Here is a 21,354-nt window from a genome sequence, read left to right on the forward strand (position 1 = left end):
CGTCCATCCACCTGTCCATCCATCCACCCATCCATCCACCCACCCGTCCATCCACCCATCCATCCACCCATCCATCCGTCCACCCGTCCACCCACCCGTCCATCCATCCACCCATCCATCCATCCACCCGCCCATCCACCTGTCCATCCATCCACCCATCCACCCACCTATCCATCCACCCATCCATCCACCCGTCCGTACACCCGTCCACCCACCCATCCATCCACACGTCCATCCATCCACCTGTCCATCCACCCATCCATCCATCCATCCATCCGTCCACCCGTCCATCCATCCACCCGTCCATCCACCCGTCCACCCACCCATCCATCCACACGTCCATCCATCCACCTGTCCACCCACCCATCCATCCATCCATCCATCTATCCACCCGTCCATCCATCCACCCGTCCACCCACCCATCCGTCCACACATCCATCCGTCCACCTGTCCATCCATCCATCAGGCCACCCGTCCATCCACCCACCCGTCTATCCACCCACCCATCCACCCACCCATACGTCCACCCGTCCATCCACCCATGCATCCATCCATCCATCCACCCGTGCATCCATCCACCCGTCCATTCATCCATCTACTGAGTTCTTGTGCTGTTCAGTTCAGTTCAGTTCAGTCGCTCAGTCATGTCCAACTCTTACTGTGCTGGCTTCTATATGAAGGTGCTGGGAATGAAACCGTGGACAAAATAGAACCAATCCTTGCCCTCAAGGGGTCACATGGTGGAGATGAAGGAAAAAAAAGCATCAAGACTAATCAGATAAACAGTACAATCAGAAAAATGATCAAGGGTTGCCAAAAAGAGGAAAAGGAGCCAGCCTTGTGAAGGGCAGTCACACGTGTGTGTATGTGTCTCTCTGTGCACATGTGCGTGTCTTACATGGCTGTGTGTATCTGTGTGGAGGCATGCATACATGTCTACGTACATGTGTGTATCTTCACATGTGTGTGCATTCACACTTGTGCACTTGCAGTGTGTGTTGCACTCCTAACGGAGAAATATGTGCGGGCAGAAGCTCTGAGGCAGGAGGGTGTGGTGGGATGCGGTCCAGAAACAGACTGAAGTGCTGGGGGTGGGAGAGGGGACAAACAGAGGGGCGGGAGGGAGGCTGGGCTGTGAAAGCCCAAGAGTTTGAATGTTTTCCTTTTTTTTCTAATTTACTTTTTAATTGGAGTATAATTGCTTTCAACACTGCGGTCATTTCTGCTGCATGACACTGAACCGGCTGTATGCATACATGCGTCCCCTCCGCCTAGAGCCTCCCTCCCACCATCCCCAGCCCACCCCCTGGGCCTTCACCGAGCCCCGAGCCCCGAGCTGAGCTCCCTGCGCCGAGCAGCTGCTTTCCACTGGCTGTCTTGCACGCGGTAGTGCCCACGTCCCCGCTGCTCTCCCCGCTCATCCCACACTCCCCTTCCCGCGCTGTGTCCACAAGGCTGTTCTCTGTCTGCGTCTCTCTTCCTGCCCTGCAGATAGGTTCATCCGTGCTATTTTTCTCGATTCCGTATATACGTGTTCACGTATGATACTTGTTTTTCTCTTTCTCGCTTACTCCACTCTATATGACAGACGAGTTTGAATTTTATTTTAAAAGCAAAGGGAGACATTGGAGGAATTCCCATTAGGCTTAAAAAAAAAGAGGAAACTCCTCTGGCTTCTGTGAGGGGAATGACTTGAAAGGGGGGCATTTGTGGAAGCAGGAGGCCCTGCGTCTGCCCAGGGGAGAGAGGACTGGGGCTCTGGAGAAGACCCACTCTGAGCTTCTAGCAAGGAAATGACACCCAAGGTAAAAATAATATGGGGGAGGGGGCATTGACCACTACAGAATAAAAGAACAGTGAACTTGAAGATGCAGCAGTGGACATTCTCCAGAATGAGACCTGAGGAGGAAAACAGAGGCAAGAAGGGAGCACAGAGCCTCCGCGAGGTCTGCGACAGCACTGAGCGGCCCGTCCGGCATTCCTGGAACTCTGTCCCTGAGGGTCACAGAGCTGCCGCCACCCAACCGCATGCACACTTCAGTCGTGTCCGACTCTATGCAACCCCGTGGACTGTAGCCCGCCAGGCTCCTCTGTCCGTGGGGATCCTCCAGGCAAGAATACTGAAGTGGGTTGCCATGCCCTCCTCCAGGGGATCTTCCTGATCCAAGGATCAAACCCAAGGGTCTCTTATGTCTCCTACACTGGCAGGCAGCTTCCTTTACCCATGAGCCACCAGGGGAGCCCACCTAGGAGAACGTCTAAAATCCCAAAACTTGGCGGTTCTCAGGCCTGGCGTGGATGCGGGGCTGCAGGAAATCCCCTAAAGGTGAGAGCTTGTAAAAGTGTGGCCACTTTGGAAAGATCTCTAGGATAGTCTCCAAATTTAAACACCCACCTCAGCTGCTCCACGCCTGGCATTTACCAAAAGAAGTTAAAATGCACAGCTTCTTAAAGTCTTGCCCACAAATGTTCATACTAGCTTTATTTGTAATAGCCCCAAGTGTGAATAAAACCCACACCCATCAGCCAGTGAATGGCTAGTACAGGCCTTGGGGGTGCAGTTGTCTAGCCGTTGGGGCAAGAGCAGGGCCTGGGCACCCAGGTTCCCGTCTGATCTTCTGCTGTCCCCCTGAGGGCACTGGGCAGACCGTGTCCCCAGTCACAGACTCTGCTACTCCCTTGGGGTGGGTCTGGGAGCCTGGCCCGACTCGCCAGGCTCTGGGTGACCCACGTGACATGGCCAGGGGAGCTCCTGGAAGTTCACACACCAGGGAGGTTGGCACGATCCTGGGCTGGCTCCAGTCTGGGGGACACGCTGAGCCTGGGTCAATCTGACAGCAGGGAGGACGCGGAGGCCATAGGGCTTGTCCCCTGCAGGGCTGCGTGTGCTGGTGAGGCAGGCAGGGTCAGGGGTCATGTTTGACCATGGGGGAGCCCGGGGCAGTGCCTCCTGGCCACCCGGCAGTCCAAGCGGCGTGGGCGGGCGGCCCCTTGGATGGTCCTGGGACAGAAAAACAAGGCCTGGTCACTCACCCAGCTAGTCACGCAGGGGCAGTTTGAGAGGACAGCGAGGCAGAGCTGACCCCCAGGGCGGGGCCACGGCCAGAGGCAATTAGGGGAGGGGGAAGCTAAAGCCTGCAGCAGAGTCTGGCTAGAAGGGTAGACAGCTTATGTCTGGATGTGAGTGGATCAAGGGCGGCCAGCTGGACCCCAGGACCCCTGGTCCCTCCCCACTGTGGTCAGCTCTGGGATCCCCAGCCTGGGCTCGGCACCCAAAGCAGTTCTGCCTCCACTCCGCGTGCTGCCTTGTACCTGCATCCGTGGTCTCCATGGAGACGCCCCCACACATGCTCTGGGCTCCAGGGGGCAGGGCGACATTCAGTCCATTGTGGGAGCCCCCATGCCCAGCACGTGGTCAGAGCTTTTCCACTGTGTGCGGGATCCACAGAAAATGGGTGAATGAAGCCCACAAGAGCATCGCTGCCTCTCTCAATGGTGAGCTTGTCCAAGCAGGATCTGTGCCTGGTTCCGGAAAGTCATTCCTGGTGCTGGGTTTTGTGTAACAAAGTACCACCTTAGTAATCAGGCTTCCCTGGTGGTCCAGTGGTTAAGACTTCACCTTCTAAAGCATGGGGTACAGGTTTGATCCCTGGTTGGGGAGATAAGATCCCACATGATTCGGAGGCAAAAAATCACAAAACACAAAACAGAAGCAATGTTGTGACAAATTGAATAAAGCTTTAAAACTGATCCATATTAAAAAAAAAGTCTAAAAATAAATGGTTAGTTTGGGTGGGTCCTGAATCCAGGCTCGGCTTAGCTGAGTCTTCCATGTTGCAAGCCTACAATCACGGTGACCTCCAGGCAGAGGTGTCCTCTTCCTGATGGAATTACTGAACTTAGGGCGTGAGCCTGGAGCAGCTGCCCATCAAACAGGGGTACTTGCCTGAGACTGAGGCTGATGAAGGAAGAACAGATGGACAGACAGAAAGAGCTGGGGTCCTGACAGCCTCCTTAGTGCCCCTGTGTCATTTGATGTCCAAATTCTGCCTCTGGACAATCTAGGTACTCTGGCCGATCAGTTTGTATTTTCACTCGAGTGTGGGGGTTTCTGTCACTTGCAACCCAAACTCCTAAGACAAATGCACATACACAAACATTTTTAATGTCAATAAATGAGTATATATATCATTTAAAATATATAGTAGCCCATATAAAACATTTTTATTATAGTAAAATTTGTCTGCAATGCAATTCAGTCTTAAAGCACACAGTCATGTGAGTTTTGACAAACACAGTGGTGTAACCTCCACCGCAGTCAAGACACAGGCCAGTTCCATTGCCACAAAAACCTCCCCCGGCTTCCGCTTTGGAGTCAAACCTTCCCCGTCCTCCCTGGACAGCACAGATTGGTTCCCTGTCCCGGCAACTTGGCACTCTGAGAATTCCTGCAAATAGAATCCTGGGCTCTGAGGCTCTTCCCCATTGTCACCTGTCTTAGGCCCATCTCGGGAGCTGTGTGTGTGTGTGTGTGTGTGTGTGTGTGTGAGACCAAGCAGCTTCCATAGCACATGTGTTCCCAGTTGAAAGGTGTCTGGATTGTCCCAAGTCTGGGGGAATTCCGAGTAAAACCACCACGTCCGTGTGAGCAGGTGTTTGTGCCGTGTGGGTCAGCGTGTTTCCCCAACACCGAGAATGTGTGAGCATCATGATGTCAGGCTGTTCAGACACTTGAAGGGCTCTCCTTGGCTTTGCCTTCGTGCTCCAGACCCAGCTTTATCTTGCAGGCGACAACGAGAACCATGGGGAGCTTTCTCTCTCCCAGTATCCGAGAAAGGGCTCCAGAAGAGAACACCCCATCCTTCCCTTTCAGCACGAAGCCCACCATTGAGTAAAGGGACTCGAGTGTTGCACAGGGCAGGGTGGTCCAGCTGACCTCTGGCGGTGGAGATCACAGCGATGGTTGTGGTGTTGACAAGGTCCTCGGGACCCCGAAGTACTGAGTCCTCAGTGTGGCTCTGACACCCTTGTTCCCATCTTCACAGCATCCCAAGTAGGTGCGACTTCCCAGCACGACTGCAGAGATGCCTGAAGTTGTCTTCAAAGAGTGGGTGGGAGTCCTGCCTTCTGTTCCTCCCCCTGCTCTGCCCTGCCCCCTCCTCAGGGGTCTGCAGTAATTATCCCGGAGGGGCTTTGCTGCCGCCTCGTTAGCCCTGTGGCCCCCTCACATTTGGTGCCTCCGTCTGGGATTAACTCTCGGGCTGGGCCAGGGTTCCCGGAACGCCAGCCTCTCCGCTTCCAGCTCGCGGCCGGCCCTGGGCCAGCCCCTCACCACTACCCTCCATCTCACCCCGGCCGCCTCCTCAACTCAAAGGACGGCGCCGACTCTGGTGAACCTGGTTAGGAATGGAAATACTTTGCTTGGAGGCAGTCCAGCGGGAGGAAGACTGCTGCATTGACTGGCTGGGACCGAAGCGCCATGGGAGCCAGACGTGGCTGAGCCGGGGACAGAGGGGACACATGGGCAGCCTCTGGCAGAATTTGCTGATGGCAGCCGCTGCCTGGAGGCCAGTCCGGCCAGTCCCGTCCCTCCGTCCAGGGAGGGAGCAGCGTCTGGGCCTTCAGGTTGGATGTCATGGCTCGGGATGCCAGTTCCTGCCCCCGACACGCTGACAGCTTTTATTCATCACCTCGATGTGATTTTGCACCTCTAGTTTTCCCTCTTGATGATTTTCTTATGTTTCCAGAGAGTGTCAGGGGTAACTGACTCTCTGTGAGGTGGGTGACTGAACCTTTACTTAGATTAGACATTTTGATAGTATCCATTCATTCACTCAGCAAATGCCGGCAGAGTGTCCCCTCAGAGCCAGGCACTCTTCAGGGTGCTGCAGACCCAGCAGGGAACAACACATGTCTCCACCCCTGTGGAGCTGACCTTCTGTAGTTCAGGGAGACGAGCAATAACTAAATCAACAGTCCATCATCCTTCATAAAAGGCGAAAGATTTATGCAATCTGGGGGCGGAGGGAGAGAGGGGATGGACCAGGAGTTTGGGGTTGGTGGATGCAAACTACTACATTTAGCATCGGTAAGCATCGCGGTCCTACAGCATAGCACAGGGGGCTGTACTCAACGCACGCGTGTGCACGCTAAGCAGCTCCAGTCACGTCTGACTGTTTGCAACCTCATAGACTAGAGCCCCCCAGGCTCCTCTGTTCATGGGATTTCCCAGGCAAGAATACTGGAGTGGGTAGCCGTTCCCTTCTCCAAGGGATCTTCCCGACCCAGGGATCAAACCCACATCTCTTATGTCTCCTACACTGGCGGGCAGGCTTTTTACCACTAGCACCACCTGGTAAGCCCCATCGTTAAGGTACAGTTTTGTGTTAATTTCTAGTGTAAAGCGCAGTGGTTCAGTTATACACACACACACATATATTCTCTTTCAGGTTCTTTTCCACTATAGGTCATTACGGTTGTTACAAGATATTGAATATAAATCCCTGTGCTCTATGGTAGGTCCTCATTGTCTATCTGTTTTATAAACAGTCATTTGCATCTGCTAACCCCAAATTCTTAATTTTTTCCTCTTTGCTTTTCCCTTTGGCAAACATAAGTTTGTTTTCTTTGTTTGTGAGCAAGCAACCTGTTCTTAAGACCCCAGACACACACCCCAGCTCCCTTTCAATGCGTGCCTGATGAGTTCCATCTCTTAGTGTCCTCAGGATGAAATTTATGTGTGTATCCTAGACTCACATAATAATGTACAGCATTATTATTAAATTTTTTAAACAAACATCTAATTATGAAACTAAGCAGATTGGAAGCATTAGGTCAATAACAGGATAGGTCACATGCAGATATAATGGCAAATACAGGTGTGCAGAAGCCTGAAGGTGTCACCCAAGTGTCTGACATCTTGGGGACCAGGTGTCATGTCACTTAACCCTCACAAGCATGCATTCCAGTCTTACCTCTCCATTTTATGGAGGAAAAAAGGGACTCTGGGGCAAGCATGATGACCAATGACCACACAGCATTGGTGTGACCCTCAGTTTAGTTCAGTTCAGTCGTTCAGTCGTGTCTGACTTTTTGCGACCCCATGAATCACAGCACGCCAGGTCTCCCTGTCCATCACCAACTCCCGGAGTTCATTCAAACTCATGTCCATCAAGTCAGTGATGCCATCCAGCCATCTCATTCTCTGTCGTCCCCTTCTCCTCCTGCCACCAATCCCTCCCAGCATCAGAGTCAGTGAGTCAATTCTTCACATGAGATGGCCAAAGTATTGGAGTTTCAGCTTCAACATCATTCCTTCCAATGAACACCCAGGACCGATCTCCTTTAGAATGGACTGGTTGGATCTCCTTGCAGTCCAACGGACTCTCAAGAGTCTTCTCCAGCACCACAGTTCAAAAGTATCAATTCTTCGGTGTTCAGCTTTCTTCACAGTCCAACTCTCACATCCATACATGACCACGGGAAAAACCATAGCCTTGACTAGACTGACCTTTGTTGGCAAAGTAATGTCTCTGCTTTTTAATATGCTATCTAGGTTGGTTGTGACTTTCCTTCCAAGGAGTAAGCGTCTTTTAATTTCATGGCTGCAATCAGCATCCGCAGTGATTTTGGAGGACCCTCTGATTCTGCCCTTTCACTCTTGACACACCTGGGTAACAGAATGACCATGTTACATTTTTAAATCCAGGGTTCTGATTACATGCAGCTTGTATTCAACAGTTCTGGTGACTTCTGAATGTAGATTTTAAAATATTCACAGTGTAAAAGTTGAGAGTTATGATTTATTTGACAGGAATGTTTAGGACTTCAAGCCTGGGAGGCAGCATCTCAAGTGACTCTGAGAGAACTACTCCGAGGAAGCGAGGGCAGGCGCCAGGTTAAAGAGAAGTTTCGCAACAAAGGGCAGGTCCTCTGAACATCAAAAGATGATTGCTAATTAAAGAAAACCAGATATCCCAAGTTAAGGAATTTAGAGCTGTATGTAAGTGTGGGCTCACTGAAGTCATTTCTTTGATATGCAGCTCCGCTATCTGGGGCCAGTATCCTGTGTTTTCACATCCTGAATTTCCTCAAGGCTCACCCTAGGGAGTGGCTACAGTCTGATGGCTGCTAGACGGCAGGCATTCTTTCCTTCCTGAGTTCCTTCAGGGCTCACCAGCTCACCATCCGAGGTGGCTGCAATCACTGACGGAGGTGACATCCTCTGTTTACTGATAAGGCAGGAAACACTGCATTTCTCACATGGAATCACAGAACCTTACTTTGGAAGGAACTGAAGATCATTTTGTTGATACCTGCTCCCATGGAGGAGGAGGCCCAGAGGGGAAGGGACCTGAGCGGGGTCAGCTGGTGAGTCAGGGCATAGCTGAGCCACGCGACCCCAGGCAGGCACCAGTCCTGCCCATGCGCCATGCCCGGCCAGGACACGGGCCAAGGAACCCGGCATTTCCAACTGGACCCACATTCCCACAAACCTTGGCTCTGGGCGCCGCAATCCCATGGCTGCACCCAGAGCTGAGCTGGCCTTCCCCAGGGTGGGGCAGGCTGGGCCTTTCTGCTGAGTCACCAGCAAAGCACGGGCCTGACCACAGGACATTTTTGAGATTCCAGGTCTGACTCTGCAGAGGCCTTGGCCTCACGGCAGGTCCGGCCTCACCCGGCCCAGAATCACTGCGGGAGACAGATAGGGAGGCAGGGGTGGGGCGTCTGTCCCAGCCTCTCTCTCACTGCCCCCCAGGGATGCCAGGCCAATGGGCTCTGAGCCCACAGCCAACAGGAGGAGACACACCGTCATGGCTGGACTTCAGACAGAAGAAGGATCAATCGAGATTGAAGGGGCTCTGGGCTACCCTTCCACATACTTTTGAATTTTCTCAAAGAAGACTCATTAAAGACATTTTCATCTGTAATAATTCCCTGACATGGTTTAAAATTTTTGAAGTATCAAAGAAAAAGTACACGGTATAAATTCTCTGCCCCGGGTCCTCTAACCCCTCCACCACTTCCCTCCAGACAAGCAGCCAGTGCAGTCAGGTTCCTTCATATCCAGGTAGATGGTTTACGCACCTTTTGATACAGACGATCATCTGCACCGTGAAGGCATGTGGATACGTGCCCACACACATGTGCATATTTGGTCAGTTTCTAAGCTGTGTCCAACTCTTTGTGACCCCATGGCCTGCAGCGCACCAGGTGTCCATGCCCTTCACCGTCTCTATAAGTACACATATGGGCTTCCCACGCGACACAGTGGCGAAGCACCCACCTGCCAATATAGGAAACACAAGAGATGCCAGTTTGAGCCCTTGGTCAGGAGGATCCCCTGGAAAAGGAAACGGCAACCCACTCCAGTATTTTTGCCTGGACAATCCCATGGACAGAGGAGCCTGGCAGCTGGACTACAATCCATGGGACTGCAAAGAGTTGCACACACACATACAGGCGTATATGGACATATAACCGTCTCTCGGTTTCTGGGGAGAGTGGGTCCAGGAGCCCTGTGGCTACTGTTATCCCCAAATGCTCAAGTCCCTCATATAAAATAATGTAGAGTACGCCTATAACCTGCTCATCTCCTCCTGAATACCAGAAATCACCACCAGATTACGTATAAAAACCTAGTACAGTGTAATTGCTTTGAAACAGTTGCTGGTATGGAAAATTCAAATTTTGCTTCTCGGACTTCTCTGGAAATTGTTTTTCCTCAGTATTTTTGATGTGCAGTTGATCGAATCTTCAGACAAGAAAGCTGTAGAGGCAGACAGCTGATTCTGTATTCTTTTCACCCAAAGGAAGCGCTTGTCTCTAAAGGTGGATTTAGCTTCTGGAAAGGGCTGCAGGTTTTAGCTTCCATTGCTTGTGCTCAGTTTCTCAGCCATGTCTGATTCTCTGCGACCCTTTGGACTGTAGCCCACCAGGTTCCTCCGTCCATGGGATTTTCCAGGCAAGAACACTGGAGTGGGTTGCCATTTCCTCCTCCAGGGGATCTTCCCGAGCCAGGGATAGAACCTGCTTCTCCTGCGTCTCCTGTGTTGGCAGGTGGATTCTTTCCCGCTGAGCCATCAAAGATTAGCTTCCAGGGAACATTGCTAATATGTGACAAGTACTGAGGAAGCAGACACTTGACAGATGTCTCTGAAGCCCCCTCAAGGCTTCCAAGGTGACTCAGGTGGTAAAGAATCTGCCTGCAATGCAGGAGACCCAGGTTCAATCCCTGGGTCGGAAAGATCCTCTGGAGAAGGGCATGGCAACTCACTTCAGTATTCTTGCCTGGAGAATCCCACAGAGGGGCCTGATGGGCCACAGTCCATGGGGTTGCAAATAGTCAGACACAACTGGGCAACTAGCAGTTTCACTTAAAGGCAAGCAGCAACCCTTTCCTGGCAGAGATTGTCAGGAGGGACAGTGTGGAGTTGACTTGCACAGCCCTGGGGTCCTGGGATGCTGGACTGCTCTGTGAAATGGGAATAAAGCCAAGCCCATGCCCAGGGGCTCTGTGAGAACCAGCAGTGCCCACATGAAACAGCATGAATCTGTGAGTAGGATACCAGGGACCACCCTGACCCCAGATATCCAGATGTTCAACCTCTCACAGCCCAGTAGTCCCAGGAGTCCTAGGCTGGACCACTGTTGGCCAACCCGGGGGAGAAACTTCCTCTGGACATCCTGTGATTAACCTGCGTGTGTCAGGGTGCACTATGGCCCGTGGATGTCTGGAGGATAGGTTAGGACAAAACAAAGCCCACTGGTTGGGAGGGACATTTGGCTCTCTGAACACATACGGCACCTCAAACTGAGGTGAACAGCACTTCTCAGAGTGGTGAGGGGGATTCTGCTTTGGCTGGCAGGGTGAGAGGACCTCAGAAGTTGTTCCCACTACCTCTCTAAACTTCAGTCCAGCTCCCCTTGGACCACATTTGCAACAGGAAGATCATGCCAGCTTCATATATCATTTTAAGCCTTCCAGTGGCCACACTGAAAAAAGGAATAGGAGAAATGCATTTTAATAATATGCTTTATTTAACTCAATACATGCAACCATGAAATTAAAAGATGTTTGCTCCTTGGAAGGAAAGCTGTGACATACCTATATAGCATATTAAGAAGCAGAGACATCACTTTGCCGACACAGGTCCGTCTAGTCAAAGCTATGGTTTTTCCAGTAGTCATGAATGGTCATAAGGCTGAGTGCTGAAGAACTGATGCTTTTGAATTGTGGTGTTGGAGAAGACTCCAGTCCCTTGGACTGCAAAGAGATCAAACCAATCAATCCTAAAGGAAATCAATCCCGAATATTCATCGGAAGAACTAATGCTGACTCTCCAATACTTTGGCCACCTGATGTGAGGAGCTGAATTATTGGGAAAAACCCTGATAGTGGGAAAGATTGAATGCAGGAGGAGAAGAGGACAGCAGAGGGCAAGATGGTTGGATGGCATCAGTATCTCAGTGGACATGAATTTGAGTAAGCTCCGGGAGTTAGTGAAAGACAGAGGAGCCTGGTGTGCTGCCGTCCAAGGGGTTGCAAAGAGTCTGACATGATTAAGTGACTGAACAAAAGCAACAGCAATTCATCCTACCATTACAACCTGTAATCACTACTGTGGTTATTGATGACATACTTTGCATTCCCTCTTTCTGACTACATCTTCAAACTCTGGTGCCTGTTCTGCTTTCCCAGCACGTCTCAGCGTGGACCAGCTATGTTTCAAATGCTCAGGGGCCACCCCCAGCCAGCAGCGGCCATACTAGGTGATGCAGAGCGTCCTGGGACCACGGCAAGGAGACAGGACAGTTCAAGGTCATCATCTCAGCTGCAAGTTCCCCCGTCCCCAGCTCCTCTTCTGGGCAGAAGCAAAAGTGACCCAGGTCCCCAGAGACAGGCAGGTGTGCTCCTAGGAGAATTCCAGGGGGACCCAGGCTTTGGGGGTACCTGTGCCCCCCCAAATCCATCCCGTGGATGGCTCTGCTGCCTGACTCCCACACTGTCCCCAGGCCCTGCTCAGGCCATCTTCCTGCCCAACAGCAGACCCTACATAGGTCTGCAGGCGGGCCCTGGGGACGCACCACCCCGGCAGCCACTCGTGAAAGGCCTGCCTCGTGTGTCCGACCACGCCTCCGACCGCGCCTCGGCCACTAGCGACGTCACCCAAAGCCCCTTCCTGTACATTCCAATTCTGACGTTTGCACTGATCAGGAGCAAGTTTCCCATTGCTGGCTCACCTGTGGGAAAACGCACAGGAAGCTGAGAGACCCTTCTGTCTGGGGCTCAGAGCAGGGTGGTGGCCAGGCAGCAGGTGGCCCTTCCTGGGCAGTGGGTGCAGAGAAAGCCTCCAAGTTCAGACTTAATGAAGTCAGGGGTCTCAATGGTAAAAGAATCCGCCTGTCAGTGCAGGAGATGCAAGATGAGGGTTCAGTTCCCGGGTCTGGAATATTCCCTTAGAGAAGGAAATGGCAACCCACTCCAGTATTCTTGCCTGGAAATCCTGTGGACGGAGAAGTCTAGTGGGCTACCGTCCGTGGGGTCACAGAGAGTCCGACAGGACTGAGTGATTGAGCATGCGCGCACACACACACACACGAATCATTACCACCCAGTGGAAGCAGGTTCTGCCCATCACTTGCAATAGACTTCATTCATTCATTTTTTTTCTCGAGCATATGCGTGGATCAGGGCTGTGGACCCCGGGAGAAGCTGGGCCCCAGCAGAGGGGCTGGGAGAGAGCTAAGAGGGTCCTACCCAGGTCCAGACCCTCGGGGGGCCCAGCCAATGTGAAATCAAATCCTGTTCTTCTTTTTTTAATTTGTTGGTTTTACAGGAAAACCAGGCCATAAAGAGGGAACTTTTGCTAATAAAATCCTTGAGATTCCCAAGAAGGGAAAGGCAGCTCAGTTGGAGCCTGCCGGTTTTCAGCCCTTGAATCTGAAAGGGAGTCTGGGGAAATGCTAATTTTGAACTTTTCCTACACCCTTCCTGCCTCTGGATGCTGAAGGCTGCCTCGCATTCCTGCGCGCAATCAACTGAGGGGAAAGAATGGCGTCACTTCAGGACAGCATCAGCTCGCTTTTCCCTGATGGGAGGAAAAGCAGGGTCTGCTTTAAAAGACACGTCACGTTATTTATTTATTTTTTAATTTCTTATTTCTATTTTTTAGCCTTCCTGAGTGAAAAAATACATTCGGGGAATCTGAGCTTAGCCCCTAATTTGGAAAGACCGTGTGATTGACTTGGGGGAAAAAATAGGCCTTGATCTGGGCTTCCTAAGAAGATGATAAATTCTGTCTCCTCTAGGGACTCATCAGAATCTGCCTGCAATGCAGGAGAACCGGGTTCAGTCTCTGGGTTGGGACGGTCCCCTGGAGAAGGAAATGGCAGCCCACTCCAGTACTCTTGCCTGAAGAATCCCGTGGACGGAGGAGCCTGGCGGCTACGGTCCACGGGCTCACAAGAGTCAGACACGACTTGGAGACTGAATCACCAGGAACTGTCTGGGAAGCCCGCGGAGAAAGGACCCTCGACTTCCCGGAGCGAGTGGGGAAGAGGGGCGTGCTGGTCACGGCTGAGAAACTTGGTCCTTACAGGAGGGTGACCAGGCCGCCGGGAGGCCCCGCCTGCCCCCTGCCTGCTGCCATCGCTGCCGGCCACCTGGTGGGGAGGGTGTCTGCAGCATCACATCTGGAGCGGGCCCGTGGGAGTCCAGCGGTGGAGACGGGGCCCTGCAGGCTCTCTGAATGTGATGGCCACGGGGTTCCTCTCTTCCTCCTCTCAGGAGTGAGGCCGGGAAAGGGGGCTTCGTAACCACACTGACCCTCACCCTACGTTGCCCCGACACCCCATCCACCCAGCCCAGAGCAGCTTGCTGCGTGCAAGGGGCTTCGGTTCTGTCTGCCCCCCGCCGGAAGGGTGGGTTTCAGCCCTACCACTCCACACAGCCTCATAGCCAAGAGGGAAATGGTGGGGGGGCACTGTGGTCTCTGCCTCAGAGTCCCCTCCACCAGTCTTCTCAAGGCAGGGTGGCTCTCTGGCACCCTGAAGGACTGGGGGGGCTCTGTGCTGAGAGCTGGGGTGGGGGGGCTCTGCTTACCACAGACGGCAGCGCCCGCCCCAACTCACAGGGTCCACCGGCCAGCTCACATCCTGGGGAGTCGGGGTCCCTGCCTGCCTGGCCCTGCCCCACCCCCAGCTGGCGGCTGCAAGGTTGAACCCAGCAGCATTTCTAGGGTTTCAAGTGAGTTCTTCAGGAGGTAGTGTTTAGTCACTAGGTCGTGTCTGACTCTTTGTGACCCCATGGACTGTAGCCCGCCAGACTCCGCTGTCTGTGGGATTTCCCAGGCAAGAATCCTGGAGTGAGTGGCCACTTCCTTCTCCAGGGGATCTTCCCGACCCAGGGATGGAACCCACATCTCCTGCGTTGGCAGGTAGATTCTTTACCGCTGAGCCACCAGGGAAGCCGGTTCTTGATGTGAGAATGCAGGAAATGAAGGTCCCTGTGGGCCCGTTCATAAGCCAAGCTGGCTTCACGTCCCACTGGCTCCCCTGTGGGGTGTGTGGGGTCTGGACTCCGAGAGCCGTGTGGGGCGAGCCTGGTCCTGGGAGAGGCTGTGACTTTCCCCAGGATGCCAGCCACAAGGGCACTGTGCAGCTGTGCCAGACCTTACTTCTCCCCGCTCAAGATACGTCCCCCACCCTGTCTGCCACACCCCGGGGCTGGTCGGCTTTGCTGGGGGTAGAGGACTGACTGCAGCTCACTCGCCTGTCCATTCGTTCCATGGCTGCGGACGAACACCCACCATGGGCCCCGAGTTGTCCAGGGTGGGGGGGGTGGCTGCCTGGAAGGTTGCTGTGACCTCGCAGGCGAGCAGCCCGCAGGGAAGCGCGGGACAGAGGGCGAAGCTGAAAGGGCGCTGCCAGCCCTGTGGTTATTAGAGGCTGCCAGTTGGGGGGCTGCTGAGGAGGGGGCCGCTGTGCTGAGAGCAGAGACAGCGGTCACACAAGGGCTGGAGCGAGGCAGCGATCTGCCTTCTGAGAGCCTTCGCATCTTCGCCTTCGCCCAACACTGGGGCCTCCAGCCAGCTTCAGAGACAGGCAGGTGTTCATGCCTCTCACAGAGCAGGAAATGGAGGTTCAGGGAAACTGCTTCAGTTGTCTGAAGCCACACAGCTGGGGAGTGGAACAAGGGGCAGAGCTGGGCTTTGAGCCCCAATATCGACACTATTGCTGCTGCTGCTGTTGTTCAGTCGCTAAGTCATGCCTGACTCTTTATGAGACCATAGACTGCAGCGTGCCAGGCTTCCCCGTCCTGCACCACCTCCCCAAGCTTGTTCAAAGTCATTTCAATTGAGTCGGTGCTGCCATCCAACCATCTCATCCTCTGTCGTCCCTTTCTCCTCCTGCCTTCAATCTCTCCCAGCATCAGGGTCTTTTCCAATAACTCGTCTCTTCGCATCAGGTGGCCAAAGTATTGGAGCTTCAGCATGAGTCCTTCCAATGAATATTCAGGGTTGATTTCCTGTAGGAATTTTCCTGTAGGTTTGATCTCCTTGCTGTCCAAGGGACTCTCAAGAGTCTTTTCCAGCACCATACTTCAAAAGGATCAATTCTTCAGCACTCAGCTTTCTTTGTGGCCTAACTCTCACATCCATACATGACTATTAGAAAAACCATAGCTTTGAATATATGGACCTTGGTCCTCAGAGTCTGCTCTGAGGACTCTGCTTTTCAATATGCTGTCTAGGTTTGTCAGAGCTTTCCTTCCAAGGAGCAAGCGTCTTTTCATTTCATGGCTGCAATCACCATCCGCAGTTGGAGTTCTGAAATCCAGGCCCGTCTTATGCTGCAGGAGCTTCCACATGGAGACTTGGGCAGGGCCAGCCAGACAGGGCTTCTTCCAGACCCACTGCTGACCCCACGTGACCAGCACAATCCAGCCACAGCAGGGCCTTCTGCGGGCCGTGCAGCAGGAGCAGGGTGGGTACAAAGCACCGCCCCCCCGACATCCTTTGTATACCAGCTCCCGGTTCCAGCAGCCCCGTCAGTAAAGCCGCCTCACTCTGGACAGCAGGAGGGATGGGACTTCCTGGGGTCACATGTGGGGGCTGCAGCCCCTCTTTCCTGGGCCTGCGTGAGGGGCAGAAAGGAAGGCAGGGGTCGGGGTCCCCAGAGAACGTCCCTGGCCCACGACTCCAGGCCCTCCTTGGCCAGGTCTCTCGGCCATGCTCTTGGGTTGGGGGGTGGGAGGTAGGACCTTCTGTCTTCCTGTCTTCAGCAAGCTCAGAGGGGAGCCGTGGGGATGAGGGGGACTGGGGGAAGCTGCCCTGAGTGAGTGGGGGTAACCAGTAAGGCCCAGGGGAAATCAAACCACCAAGAGGCTGTAGGTGGGGCTCTGGGGGGGCTAGACTGGCGACCCTGAGTCTGGCCCAGCTTTGGTCTTTTGAGCTAAACCTGGGGCCTGGCCCAGCATCACCACTACCCAAGCACTTACGGACCTCACAAGGGCTCCAAGGGCTCCCCAAGTCAGTTGGGGGTCAGGGAGTAGGAGTGTGGTCAGAGGTCAGATGCCCCAACCCAGCCCAGCTGGGGCCCTGGGCAGCTGTGGTCAGGGCAGGATCTTTGAGAGGCCAAGGGGCTATAGACTTGGGCATCAGCAGACCTGGGTTCTGTTCTGGTACCTCCCTGGGCCTTGGTTTCCCTCTGCATCTGCCTCTCGGGTGGCCATGGAGGTGAGTGGTCATCTCTGTGCAAAGCCTTGGCCCCTGCCTGGTGCAGCCCCAGGAGGAAGCGGTCATCATGGGTTCTGGATTCCTGTCAGGGAAGCGGGTCACAGGGTGTGGGAGGGGGCCAGGGCAGCTGGCTCCGAGGCACCAGGCCCCACTTTCCCTGGCTTTCCCCTCCTTGGCAGCTCAGCTCCCCCATCCCCCAGCCCCCACTTCCCCTCCTTACACGGCCAAAAGAGCTGCTGCCTGGCTGTGCGTTTCTATTTCTGCACCTTCCGCTTCCTGCCCCATGGCTGGCTGGCCACTGCGGAAAGTTCTGGAATCTTCAAGGCCAGCGGGTCCTGGAGCAGGACGTGGGGGCCTCAGATTTCCTCCTCCCAGTGGCTCCTCGGGCCTCCTAGGACCGGGCACCCTGGGTATCAGGGAAGGCCTCAGATGACTGGAGGAGTGCACCACGGTGGAGCCTGGCCCCCGGGCTGGACGTGCACCCACGGAGGTGGGGCTGCTGCCTTCCAGGTCAGCGCCCACCCAGTCAATCCGTTCAAGGCACCCACCTCACATCCCGTGTGGGTCCAAGCTCAGGGCGCCGTGTGAGCAGACTGTCCGGTTGTACTCTCTGTTGCTTTCAAAACAATCCACCTTGAATTCGAGGAGATCTTGAATGATTTGCTGAAATTCACACTGCTGAGGAAAGCAGGCAGGGGCCCTTGAGGGTCTGTGCTTCTTCCCACCATGTGAATAAGTGGATTATTGTGTGTGTGTGTGTGTGCGCGCGCGTGCGCGCGTGCAAGAGAGAGAGAGGCAGCGAGATCCAGAGAGAGACGGGAGGCCGAAGGCATATTGCGTAAGACCTGAGGAAGCAGGCGTGGCCACCAGGGCAAGTGGCCGATCCAGGAAGGCTTGCTCAGGGCTCCGTCCGCAGTGTTTCCTGAGCACCGATGCCGTGCCAGGCTCAGTGGTTCATAGGCTTCCTCCTGGTCCTCAGGGTTGACCCCTTTTTCTCTGGTTAGGTGGATTTGGGGGAACATGGAGTGTGGGCAGCGGAAGTCTGAATTACAAAACACTTTTTTTAAAAAAGGTAGTGTTCCTTTGTCTGGGTGCAAATTCCCGACATTACCTCAGGGGCCAGCCTTAGAGCCCAGGTAAGACCGTGCAGGTGTTTAGCTGGGTAGCTTGGCTTTGTCAGAGCTGGCGCTGTGAGGGTGAGGGTGCGTTGGACTCCCAGCCAAGCCGGGTCCAGACCCCAGCTCAGGTGCTGACCGAGGTCTGGCCTTCACTACTCACATTCCCTTGCCGGCCTCCAGGTTTTCACTGTGCCAAGCGTCGCTGGTCCCCACTGGGCGTGGCTGAACCCACATCACTGCCTGGAGGGCTAGAAGCCCCTTTCTCCGTTTCTCACTTGATCCCCCTGAAAGCATCTCTGGATTACTTGTTGCATCTAAATTTAATTGAATCATAGATTGCATTTGTTTTCAAATAAATTTTTCTTAAAGTAGCCTTATTGATGAAGCATGGTAAAGGCTAACATAGCCTTCCCAAGAGAACACACTGGTCATAGCAAACACCCTCTTCCAACAACACAAGTGAAGACTCTACACATGGACATCACCAGATGGTCAATACCAAAATCAGATTGATTATATTCTTTGCAGTCAAATATGGAGAAGCTCTATACAGTCAACAGAAACAAGACTAGCTGACTGTGGCTCAGATCATGAACTCCTTACTGCCAAATTCAGACTTAAATTGAAGAAGGTAGGGAAAACCACTAAACCATTCAGGTAGGACCTAAATCAATTCCCTTAGGATTATACAGTGGAAGTGAGAAATAGATTCAAGGGATTAGATCTGATAGAGTGCCTGAAGAACTATGGATGGAGGTTCATGATTGTACAGGAGGCAGTGATCAAGATCATCCCCCCAAAAAACAAATGCAAAAAGGCAAAATGATTGTCTGAGGAGGCCTTACAAGTAGTTGAGCAAAGAAGAGAAGCAAAAGTCAAAGGAGAAAAGGAAAGATATACCCATTTGAATGCAGAGTTCCAAAGAATAGCAAGGGAGATAAGAAAGCCTTCCTCAGGGATCAGTCCAAAGAAATAGAGGAAAACAATAGAATGGGAAAAACTAGAGATATCTTCAAGAAAATTAGAGATACCAAGGGAATATTTCATGCAAAGATGGGCACAATAATGGACAGAAATGGTATGGACCTAACAGAAGCAGAAGATATTAGGAAGAGGTGGCAACAGCAATCAGAGCAGAAAAAGAAATAAAAGGAATCCAGGTTGGAAAAGAAGAGGTGAAACTCTCACAGTTTGCAGATGATGTGATCCTCTACATAGAAAACCCTAAAGACACCACCAGAAAATTCCTAGAGATAATCAATGAATGTAATAAAGTTGCAGGATATAAAATTAACACACAGAAATCCTTTGCATTCCTCTGCACTAACAATGAGAAAATAGAAAGAGAAATTAAGGAAACAATTCCATTCACCATTGCAATGAAAAGAATAAAATACTTAGGAACAAATCTACTTAAAGAAACAAAAGGCCGATATAGAAAACTATAAAACACTGATGAAAGACATCAAAGACGACACAAATAAATGGAGAAATATACCGTGTTCATGGATCGGAAGAATCAATATTATGAATGGAAAAGAATCTGCAAGAGTATGTATATGTGTGTGTGTGTGTGTGTGTATAATTGAATCACTTGTTGGAAACTAATACATTGTAAACCAACTCTCAGTTAAGTTCAGTAGCTCAGTCGTGTCCAACCATCTCATCCTCTGTGGTCCCCTTCTCCTCCTGCCTTCAATCTTTTCCAGCATCAGGGTCTTTTCCAATGAGTCAGTTCTTCATATCAGGTCGCCAAAGTTTCAGATTACCTATACATCAATCAAAAAAAAAAACAAACCCACCTTTTATTTACTAATGATCATTGCAGGAAACTTGGAAAACGCAGGCATCCTAAGGGAGAAAGCACACAACAGCCCAAATGGGTGTCCCGAGGCCAGCTCTGTCTACATGCTGGTGTGTTCAGTCCAGTCTGTTTGGTATGCAGATGCAGACTTACTCGTTTTGTATAATTACTGTCAGATTGTGGTTGCAGTCCTGTCTCCTGATTTTTCACTTAACAGATCCTGATTATTTCCGCAAGCTATTAAGCAGTCTCTGAAAACATGATTTTTAATGGCTGAATACTATTTTATGGAGCAGAGTGTTTCATAAATGATCTGTTCTTTGCCGTTTCCAGGTTTTAGCTGTTACAGGCAGTGCCGTGATGTTCACCCTGGTACCAAAGTCTATGCACACACACAGGAGGGTGTTCTCAGGGCGAATTCCTAGCAGCGAGATTGCCAGGCTGGCTACACATTGCCAAATTGTCCTCCAGAAAGCTGCTAGCAATTACATTCCCAGCATCGCTGTTAAGAGAATTACGGCCACCAACGCTGCAGACTAACATTATTTTGTCTCTGATGGCTGCAAATGGCATCAGGATGTTTCAATGGCTACTTCTTTGCTCAGTAGTGAAAATGAGCACCTTTTTTTTTTTTATAGGATTATCACCATGCTCATTTCATGCATGAAATTCCTACTTGTCTTTTACCCAGTCATCCAGGGCCTTGTTCATCTTATTGATTGGTGAGTGCCTTTTGCATAGGAAGGCTACCTTAGTCTTTCGTGTGTTGCAACATTTCTTAGCATCTCTGGGCTCTGTTTTGGGTTTCTTTCCTTAATGTAAAGGAGGCTGTCTCCAATCAAATGTCTTGAACTTCTTTATTGTTACTGTTTTGAATTTTTTTTTTTTTTTTTAAATAAGGTTCAGAAAGGTCTTTCTCAACCAGAGGTCAGTTCACTGTAGATTTCACTTTTCTGTGACAAGGGCTCAGTCACTCCTCACCTGGAATTAGGAGTTTTTCAGGGAGTGGAGCCGTGATGTACTCCCAGCTTCCAGTTGGTTATCTGCTTCATTGCAGGGAGGGCCCAGCTGAGGGTGGATGCCTGATCCCACCCGGAGTCTATGCCAGAGCCTGTGGAGCGAGACTGCCCGACTGTTTCTCTGCAGAAGGTAGCACAGCTCAGCAGATTCTGCATGTGTGCTGTGGACCCCGGGCCTCCACCCTGGACAGAAGGCTGCAGCCTTGGCCTTGAAGACATAGCCACACCCAGACCACCAGCTGCAGGAATAGGACCAGAGAGCACCCTTTCATGCCCAGGTGTGAGGCGCCCGGGATATCCATTCACACCTGCAAGAGGCGCAGCCTGGGGTGGAGAGGTTGTGACCAGCTGGTGGGCTTCGGGGGTTGCACACAGCTGTGGTCCCATTCATACACATAGCCAGGTGAGTCTTGGGGGGATGCAGGGTCTTTCTTCTAGTTCTCATACGGTTCTGTACTTTACAGCTATTCAGGAGTCCGTGTGTTCATTCATTGAGTCGTTCAATTGTTCACTGTGCTGGGAGCTGGGGATTCAGTGGCGAACTAACTTAAAAGAGTCAGAGAGTAGCAACCAACAAAGGGTGTATAATATCAGCTCAGACAGTGGGGGGAAAACTGGGCCGGGGACAGCCAATGGGGCCCAAGGAAGGACCATAGATGTGGAGGTGGAAGGCT

At 52.2% G+C, this 21,354-nt stretch overlaps 1 long non-coding RNA gene across 3 annotated transcripts; it reads right to left on the bottom strand.

Moving 5' to 3' along the window:
* Positions 1 to 2,546: 2,546 nt before the first annotated feature.
* On the bottom strand, positions 2,547 to 17,552 carry LOC129548666 (uncharacterized). 3 transcript variants are annotated; one of them, XR_008684381.2, is made up of 6 exons: positions 17,288 to 17,552; positions 11,108 to 11,266; positions 10,901 to 10,995; positions 9,088 to 9,286; positions 3,313 to 4,133; positions 2,547 to 3,001 (listed from the first exon to the last, which is right to left on the bottom strand). It is a non-coding gene; the product is annotated as an uncharacterized LOC129548666 (long non-coding RNA). The 3 variants fall into 3 exon arrangements; XR_008684379.2 differs by lacking the exons at positions 2,547 to 3,001; positions 3,313 to 4,133 and adding an exon at positions 4,178 to 7,669; XR_008684382.2 differs by lacking the exons at positions 2,547 to 3,001; positions 3,313 to 4,133; positions 17,288 to 17,552 and adding exons at positions 4,178 to 7,669; positions 12,244 to 14,300.
* Between the last annotated feature and the right edge of the window lie 3,802 nt (positions 17,553 to 21,354).

This window comes from Moschus berezovskii, chromosome 25, assembly GCF_049115385.1.
Source record: "Moschus berezovskii isolate FMDL1 chromosome 25, NW_MosBer_1.0, whole genome shotgun sequence".
Lineage (NCBI taxonomy): Eukaryota > Metazoa > Chordata > Mammalia > Artiodactyla > Moschidae > Moschus > Moschus berezovskii.